We start from the raw sequence: 8,114 nt of genomic DNA on the forward strand, positions 1-8,114 counted from the left end.
GAGCAGTGTGCTGTATCTGGGGATTATGTGCCATGGCTGGCAGTGATATACCAAGGCTGGGGGCAGTGCACTAGGGCTACATGCTGGAGTCTGATCCAGCATGCTGGTGGTGGGGCTGTGTGCCAAGTCCGATCCTGTACATGAGTTCCAGGGCCATGTGATGAATTTGGGACTGTGTGCTGGTGGCACATGGCAGGTCTGGAGGCCATGTGCAAGGTTGGATCCAGCATGCTGGGTCTAGCCATAGACCAACCCTGCACACCATTACAATCTGGTTTGTGGTTGGGGAGGCAAGAGGGTCCCCCATTCACTAGAAATTTGGCAGTGGGCACAGGGAGGAGGGATGGAGGGAATGGTGTTTGGTGTTGAGTGGGGTTTGGTAGTATTACTGTGCAGTGGCTCCCCCACATGGATTCCTGGTCTTGTGCTATCCTATATATCTAACAGAAACAATTTTGTGAAGTTTAACTGGATAAGAAATGAAATTTTGGCTTGAACAGGATCCTTTACCTGCTTGCCTTAGTTTGCTGTGCTCTCAAGGCCACGGTAGCTTTTTGCTGGATCAGGTTCTAAAAACCAGGAATGGGTATAACTTAGGAATTGAAGGCATGCCTAAAACATTTCACAAAAGCAAAGTTTGTAAAAAAAAAAAAAAAAATCAATAAATATATAGTATAAGTGATTTGATATCTTAACAGTCCATGTTCAAAAGTTAATATTTTATATAATGAATGAGAATTGTTTAACAACAATTTTAATCTAGTTTAAAATATTCACCTCTAACATTTTAACAAAGTTATACAATCATTTGAGACAAACTCACTCTTCTGGTTAAAAATATGGCTATAGAGAAGTGTATTTATGTAGCCTTCCTTTCAGCAGTCCCTCTAGTGGTGCTGGGATGTCCATAACCTACTTGAACTTGAATGGTGGAGCAGGAATAGTAGATCTTTAAACAGCGTGAGTGGCATTCAAGAGAGGTAAATGATTTTGGTTTGTTTTCTGTGCAGTGTTACATAAAATTACCTACTCTGAAGATTTTGCTGAAAAAGCTGTTGCTAAAGACAGAGTTGAGGTGATTCTGCCAGGCAGGACTAGGTAAGTCATTCTGTTAGGACTGAATTTTTTTCTTTATAGATAACTGTGGACTAGTTACTCATTGATCCAAGCTGTGAGTAGGGTTTGGTAGATGGGTGATGTGGTAAGGCCACTAGACTGGGGTGGTCTCCCTGCGGCTCCAGAGCCACATGGAAATGGATGCTGGTCACCGTGTGCTTGTGCAAAGATTCAAGGAGACACATTAACTTCTGAAGAGCCGCATGTGGCTCCAGAGCTGCAGGGTTGCCACCCCTGCACTAGACTACTAGCTCTGAGATATTCTCACTGATGGGAAGGAAAGGAGTTAGATGGACTTCTGCTGGTGATACTGAATGAAGAGAAACACATTTATTTGTACATACATTCTTCTCTTGTGTTTTCCCAAGTTTATGACCATGTTTCATTTTACCCTGGTTTGTACACAGGGTCAGAGTGTTTGCAATATGGGTAAGTTCTAATGGTTAAGAGTACCCAGGAATGGTGCTTTTAGTCCTTCTAGATATTGGGAGATGAGAGAGTGCCACTTGAACCACTTTAGTTATTTGCCAGGAAGGGCTCTTACCTGAATGTAAGGCTTGTTTTGTTTCTCCCAGACAGCAGGTTTCAACTTGATTCATTCACTTATTGCAGTGTTCTGCAAGATAGAATTTGCTGTAACTGCCCTGATGAACATCACTACACCTCTAGTTGGATTGATTTTACCTTGGGACTTATTCTGGTGAAAGGGCTTTTTTGTAGGAGACCCTACAAAGGGTTATTCTTCCTTACTCAATATAAATGAGAGCAACTCAGGGATTTCCATGAGAAAGCTGGAAAGAATTTCACACATTATTTTCACCAGCACCAGGTAGAAGCAGAAGGGAAAGATAATAAGTCAACAGTTGAGTGAAGTTATAGGGCACTGAGGTTGTAAGATGGGGTGGTGGGGAGGGATTTTTTTTCACTTTTTGTTTTGTTTTCCTGTTTGGAAGATGGATTCAGAAAACACCTGATTCAGAAACACTTAAATGTGGGCCATAGGAAGCACTAAGCAAAGCACAGGGATGTGTCTGAACTCTTGCCCTGCTCTAGATCTTACATAGCTTTGTTTACTTGTGCTCCACAATGTCTAGTCTTGTCTCTAAGTCTTGGCAGCAGGGGCTAGGATACAGGGTTCCCATCTCTCCCAGGACCATAATAAGAATGGCCTCCATAGGGCAGGGCCATAATAAAAATGTTATAGATGTATGCTCACACTACTTCTTAGCCTTTCTCTTGCCTCATGAATCTTGCCTTCTTGACTGCCTTGTGGTTCAGCTTCAACTGGAAAGATGAAGAGTCTTCCTACCCAGGCTATTCCTTGGCCTGATGGTTAGAGTACTCTCCTGAGAAGTGAGAGTTATGGACTCAAATCTCCTTGGGGTGATAAAGGTCTAGAACCCATGTCTCCCAGTCCTGGTTAGTGAACAAAACGCAGATTCCATCACTACCCTTGTTTTCAGAGGAGTTCAGCATGAGCTAAGTATGCTCAGAGCAGTTCTAACACAGCAGGTCCCTCCAGGCATTTAAACCCCTTCCCAGGACCAAACCAGATCATAACAGATTTTAGGCAGGGGTTAGATGACTAGGCAGTCAAATTGGATTGTCTCTGAGACTGTGCAGAAGCCCAAGCAGAGACATGTAGGGAACTTTGCAGTAAGAAATGGAGGTGTCATCGTAAGACAGTCCTGTGCAGGCATCTCCAAGACCAACTGGGTTGGGTCCTTTATCTTGTACAAGTGTGTACAGCGCATTGGCACCATGAATCCCTGACCTTGATTCAAGCTTCTGGACTCTACTGCAACATAAAAATCAAATTATACAAATGAATAGTTTATAATACCTCACTAGGGTCACACATCCTAAGAATAGTTTGAAAATATCACAATAGGCGATGATAAATTCTCCAGCTGAGGCAGGGGATGGCTTTCTGTCCTCTCCTCATTCCTTCATGGGGGTATATGGAGGAACCCTCCAAAAAGAAGATCTGACAGAACATTAGGGACTAGCTTCCCTAGGAACAGATTAGCTGGGTCACTACTTTTTCATTTTTGCCTTCCCTGATGGCTCTTGAAGAGAAGTTTTTGTTTCAATTTTCTGTTGTTTTAAAACTGTTGAAAGGTGTGAAACCAGCATGAATCCTTTTCAACAGTCTCACATTCTCTGGGAAGTGTTAAGGCAGCAGGTCAAAAGCAGAGAGAAAGACTGAGAGAGAACAGTTTGGATGGTGAAGCTTGAGTTATTCAGACAGAAGGAGCTATCCAGAGGAGGGTTTTCAGGACTGCAGCAGTGAGTAAAGATGGGACATAGTTCAGGCCAGCCCTCCACAGGATACATAGGGCACTCCTATTCATTCAGTAGTTTGGGACCATGTCTACACCAAGTCAGTTTTGCGATTGCAACGTAACATAAACATACCCAATCTAGCTTTAAATTTGCTAGTTTGAGTATAGGTTGCAGTCTAGTTGTGGCAGCATGAAAGTTAGCACAGGCTAACTGCCTGAATATTTCCCCAGCTTTGTGGTTAGCTTTGTAACCCACACTGATTTCTATACTGCTGTGGGCAGGCTGCTACCAGTTCCCAAACAAGCTAGTTTGAGCTAGTTCAGGTACAGCTACATGATCTGCAATGGCTTCAGTGTAGAAACACTTGTAGCTACATTTAATTCAATGGAGTTACATTGATTCACACTGGCTGAAGTTTCTGACTCTCTCTTTTTCTTTGAGTAATGAAATCTCATGGGTTGTTTGTTTTTTTAACTTTAATCCTTCTTGGACTTAACTGCTCTGTTATTTGGCCTTGGAAATAAAGTTTCTGTCCAAGAAAATTCATGCAGAGTGTGCCATATTTGAGTGTATTTGCACCAGTAATTATAATTCCTCACATTCCAAACATCCTCAATGCTGGTGAACAAGCAAGGAGGTAAAACGAAAAAGCAATCTATGTTCATTTACAGCTCTGTGAGAAATGGAGAAAAAATGTAGTGTTTATGCAATGGATAGTAGAATCAGTAAGCAAAGAAATGACAGATTTCTTCGAGAGTTCTGTACACAAAGAAGGAAAGTTTAAAATGTACTTGGCAGAATGCTTGTATTATTCAATGTCTTATCTCTGTTCCAGTAACCCTGGACACTTCTGATTTTGTATAATTTAGAGGCTAAAAGTTCCTCTGATTATCATTCATTTTTATTGGGAATGTAACACCTAGTTTGTAATCATAAAGGCAGGATTTTTTTTCTTTTGAAGTGCTGCTAATTATAAAATAAATTTCCCATTTGAAGCAAATCAAGCACAGAAGCAAAGCAAGCCCCAGAACCCTTACTTACACCAAATGTAAAAGGGAAAGCTATATATTCTGTAACACTCTCTCCTATGCCTGAAGAGTTATTAAAATGAAAGTGCAGAGTCAATGGTCCAATTTTTCCCTTTAATAAATGATTTTATAATGAGGGTCAAATCCATCCAGGGTACAGTGACACTGAGTTAGGTGGAGAGAAGACAGGTAAGGGAGTCATAGTATAGGAGAATGATGGTCAAACTGCAATTACTCCTGGAAGAGAGTCACTCTGCTGTACCATGTGATCAATGCTCCCCGTAACACACATTCTGTCTTGTTTTCTTTTCCTCTGATATCTGGTAACAGAAAACAGGTGGCTTCTCAGTTGCAGCTTGAGGGGAGCTTCTGAAAAAAAAGCAGCTTGATGACTAAATTGTAGGGCTAAGCTCTCTAGAAACAGTACTAGAGAGAAAGAGTCTGACCAGTTTTTCTTCCAGAATCACTAAGTATATCACTAGGAAACTCTGGTTTCTGCTGGGGCTGTGTGAAGCTTCAGTCCCTGATTTGATTCAGTGAAGATTCAGCCGATTCATTGGCTGAATCTCTGAATACGAATTGAATCAGAGGACCCTGTAATCTCTCCAAATTGAATAGGAACCCTCTGAATTGATTAGGAAAGTTTCAGAAAGATTCAGCGATTCTGACATAGACACAGCTTTAAATGTTTTTTTCTACATACCTCTAGGTACCAGGTGGCTTGTGAATGCTGTGATGCTGGGGCACATGGAGCATCCCACAGAAGCTCAGGGGGCTCCCCAGCATGCTTGGCACCCCAGCATGCTTGGTCTGCCAGAGAGCATGCTGAGGGGGGGCCGTGCCCCCAGCTCAATGACTGGTGCCTCCGGGGTCTGGGGGCACTCAGGGTCCCCCTGTGGCCAATCACTGAGCCAGGGGTGTGTGCCCTTCCGCCCCGTGTGCTCCCTGGCAGACCCAGAAGTGGGCCAGAAGTACTTCCAGTCCACTTCTGGGTTTGCTGCCGAGCATGTGGTGGGCCCCCTGCACTCTTATGGGATGCTCCATCTGTCCCAGCATCGCAGCGTCCATGAGCCACGCCTGGCACCTTGAGGTATGTAGAAAAAACATTTAAAGCTGTGTCTATGGCCGAATCGCTGATTCTCTGAATCAGAATCAAATCTTCAGATTTGGATTTGGCTGAATCAAATCAGGGACAGTGATCCAAATCAATTAATTGAATCACTATCCTCAATTAGGGTTGAATCTGAATTGAATAGGGCCCACTTTGCACACCCCTCGTTTCTGCAAATTAAAAACTTTCTGATTACTCTTTGATCTTAGGTTTCTCAGACCTCCTGCCTGAAGCATCAGTATACATCTTTGAAGGTGTTCTAGTCTGTAATGTAATCAGACCAGGTCATTTTTACCTGTCCTGTATTATGTAGGTTTTTGCATGCTAGAGGCACACGTGACAAACAGGGAGCAATTACTGTTCATGGAGACACTGAGGGCTACAGAGTTACTTACTAGAGCATCCAGCATTGATCATGAATGTATTTTGTAACCTTTAAAAATGAAATTTGAATACAGGAACATTATGGATTAAAAAAATTAGCATTTTGAAGGAACTGCCAGAAGCCAGCACTATTTACACTGGTGGGCACAGTTTTGGGGTATGTACAGCCATTACATTTAGATTGATCTAAACAGGGTTAGGTCAGTGTAAATGCTCAATTGTTTAGGCATCCAGAGGGCTTAAATTGGGCAAAAAATGGCATGCCTAATATAAGTTAGTGCACTTATTCAGGTGCATTAACTTAGATTGAGATCAAGTTCACCCAAACTAGGAAAAGGTTAATACAATCTCATGCATTTGCAGTGCAGTCCCTGGGATGGAAAAGCCTAACTGCTTGTCCCAGCCCCCAAGGCTGTGCTATTCCCACCCCCATGTCCTGGCTGGACTATTTTTAGTCCCCCATTTCCTTGACTCTTATTCAGTTTGAGCAACTCCCCAGCCCTGCTTCCCCCCCGCACCTCCCTGCAGACCTGACAACCCAGATCTGCTAGCTCCTACCCCATCCCAAATTAATTATGCTGGTTTGCCAGCATGGCTCCTGGAAGTGGTGAACACCTCTACATTCTGCTCCCGGGAGCAGTGAACTGCTTGCACATGTTTGCTTTCAGTCTACGTGTATGTGACTTAATGTAAGCTGCCTACACCTTGACTGGGTCTGCCAAATACTTTTTTGCTCCCCTAGGTAATGTCTGCAGAAATGTCCACAGTTTTCTTTTGTTCAGAAGATCTAAATTATAGTCACATGCATATTTCTGTTTTTCCTGGAGGAGGAATGGAGGTGGGAATTAAAGTAATCCTACACTGATTATCATCATATGTTATCATACCAAAAGGTTATTTTGATTTCTCTTCCAGGCAGTGAGACTGCCTGCATGTATGCATGACAAACACAGCCCATATTATTGAAAGTTCTATTCCCTGACGCAGCTGTAAATGGAAAAGTTAATTTTACAACTTGTGTTACATTAGCAGCAATATGACGGCAGGATCTGCATTTCATAGGTAGTGAATGATGGTCTGCCTTATAATCCATGCTTTTATTACCTTCTGAATGCACTACAGCCACCTAGTCTATCTGGCATGAAACCATCAACTCTTGGGAAACTACAACTGCCACAAAATCCAGAGCCACATCTCTTTTGCTATCACAATTGCATCAAGTCTATCCTCTGCTTTGGCAGTATCGTAGCCAATGAGGTCAATCCGAGGCGTGATTATTGCTAGTTGAAAACTTTTTCTCAACTGCATAGAATGGGGCTATTCAACTGGTGGCCTGCAGGCTGCATGTGGTCAAAAGGGATTCACTTGCAGTCCCTGGGCTTCTGGTCCAGGTGCTGCCCCCTTCATATCTTTCCTGCTGCTGTTGGCTCTCCCTTGCTCCTTCAGCTTTTGCTTCCAGGCCTCCCTCTTGGCATGTGGCCAAGGTAGCATGTGGCCTCCAGCTGCTCAGAAATTGGACAGTCCTGGCATAGAATTTCCTGTCACATACTGGGAGCATCTACAAATGTACTTTAATGTGCAGTAGCTTATTCGACTATGCATTAAAGCAGTGCATAAAGAACCATGCTAATACGCTAATGCATAGTAGAATAGGCTGTGCATTAAGTGCCACGTAAAAAACATGCGCTTGTGCTACTGTGTATTAGCGCAGCCTAATGTACATTTATTTAGTACCTCCTATTGGAGGTACTAAATTTAATGTGCGTTAGGAAAAGTGCATTAATGCACACGTAGACATGCCCTTGGTGTCTCAGTTCTGATCTTTGAGGTACTTAATGGGCTAAGTGTGAGATATTTCAGTCAGCCAGAGCTCCAGAATTAGGACTGTGTTTGACATCTGTCCTCTAGCACAATGGAGTTGTCCATAACAAAGGCTTCTTTATGTAGGAAACAGAATTTCTTGGAGAGGAAGAGTGATTGGTTATCTCAAGGTTGTGGAATAAGCTTCTACAGGAAATGAGTCACTGGAAACCACTATACCACCTTCCATTTCAAGGACAAAATTCTCTTCATTGACTATGCCATCAAGAATGAAAACCCACAGAACATAAAAAGTACAGATGCAATTTTCCTCTGGAGAGAGGAAGAGAAAAAGGAGGAGAATATCACCTAATGCACTTTGGGAGGCA

The 8,114-nt window shown here is 42.8% G+C and overlaps 1 pseudogene; it reads left to right on the forward strand.

Annotated features, from left to right (window-relative positions):
- The first annotated feature begins 7,149 nt into the window (after positions 1-7,149).
- LOC132247980 (U4 spliceosomal RNA) lies at positions 7,150-7,231 on the forward strand (annotated as a pseudogene).
- Positions 7,232-8,114: the final 883 nt, after the last annotated feature.

The sequence above is a fragment of the Alligator mississippiensis genome, chromosome 1, assembly GCF_030867095.1.
Source record: "Alligator mississippiensis isolate rAllMis1 chromosome 1, rAllMis1, whole genome shotgun sequence".
In the NCBI taxonomy this organism is placed as follows: domain Eukaryota; kingdom Metazoa; phylum Chordata; order Crocodylia; family Alligatoridae; genus Alligator; species Alligator mississippiensis.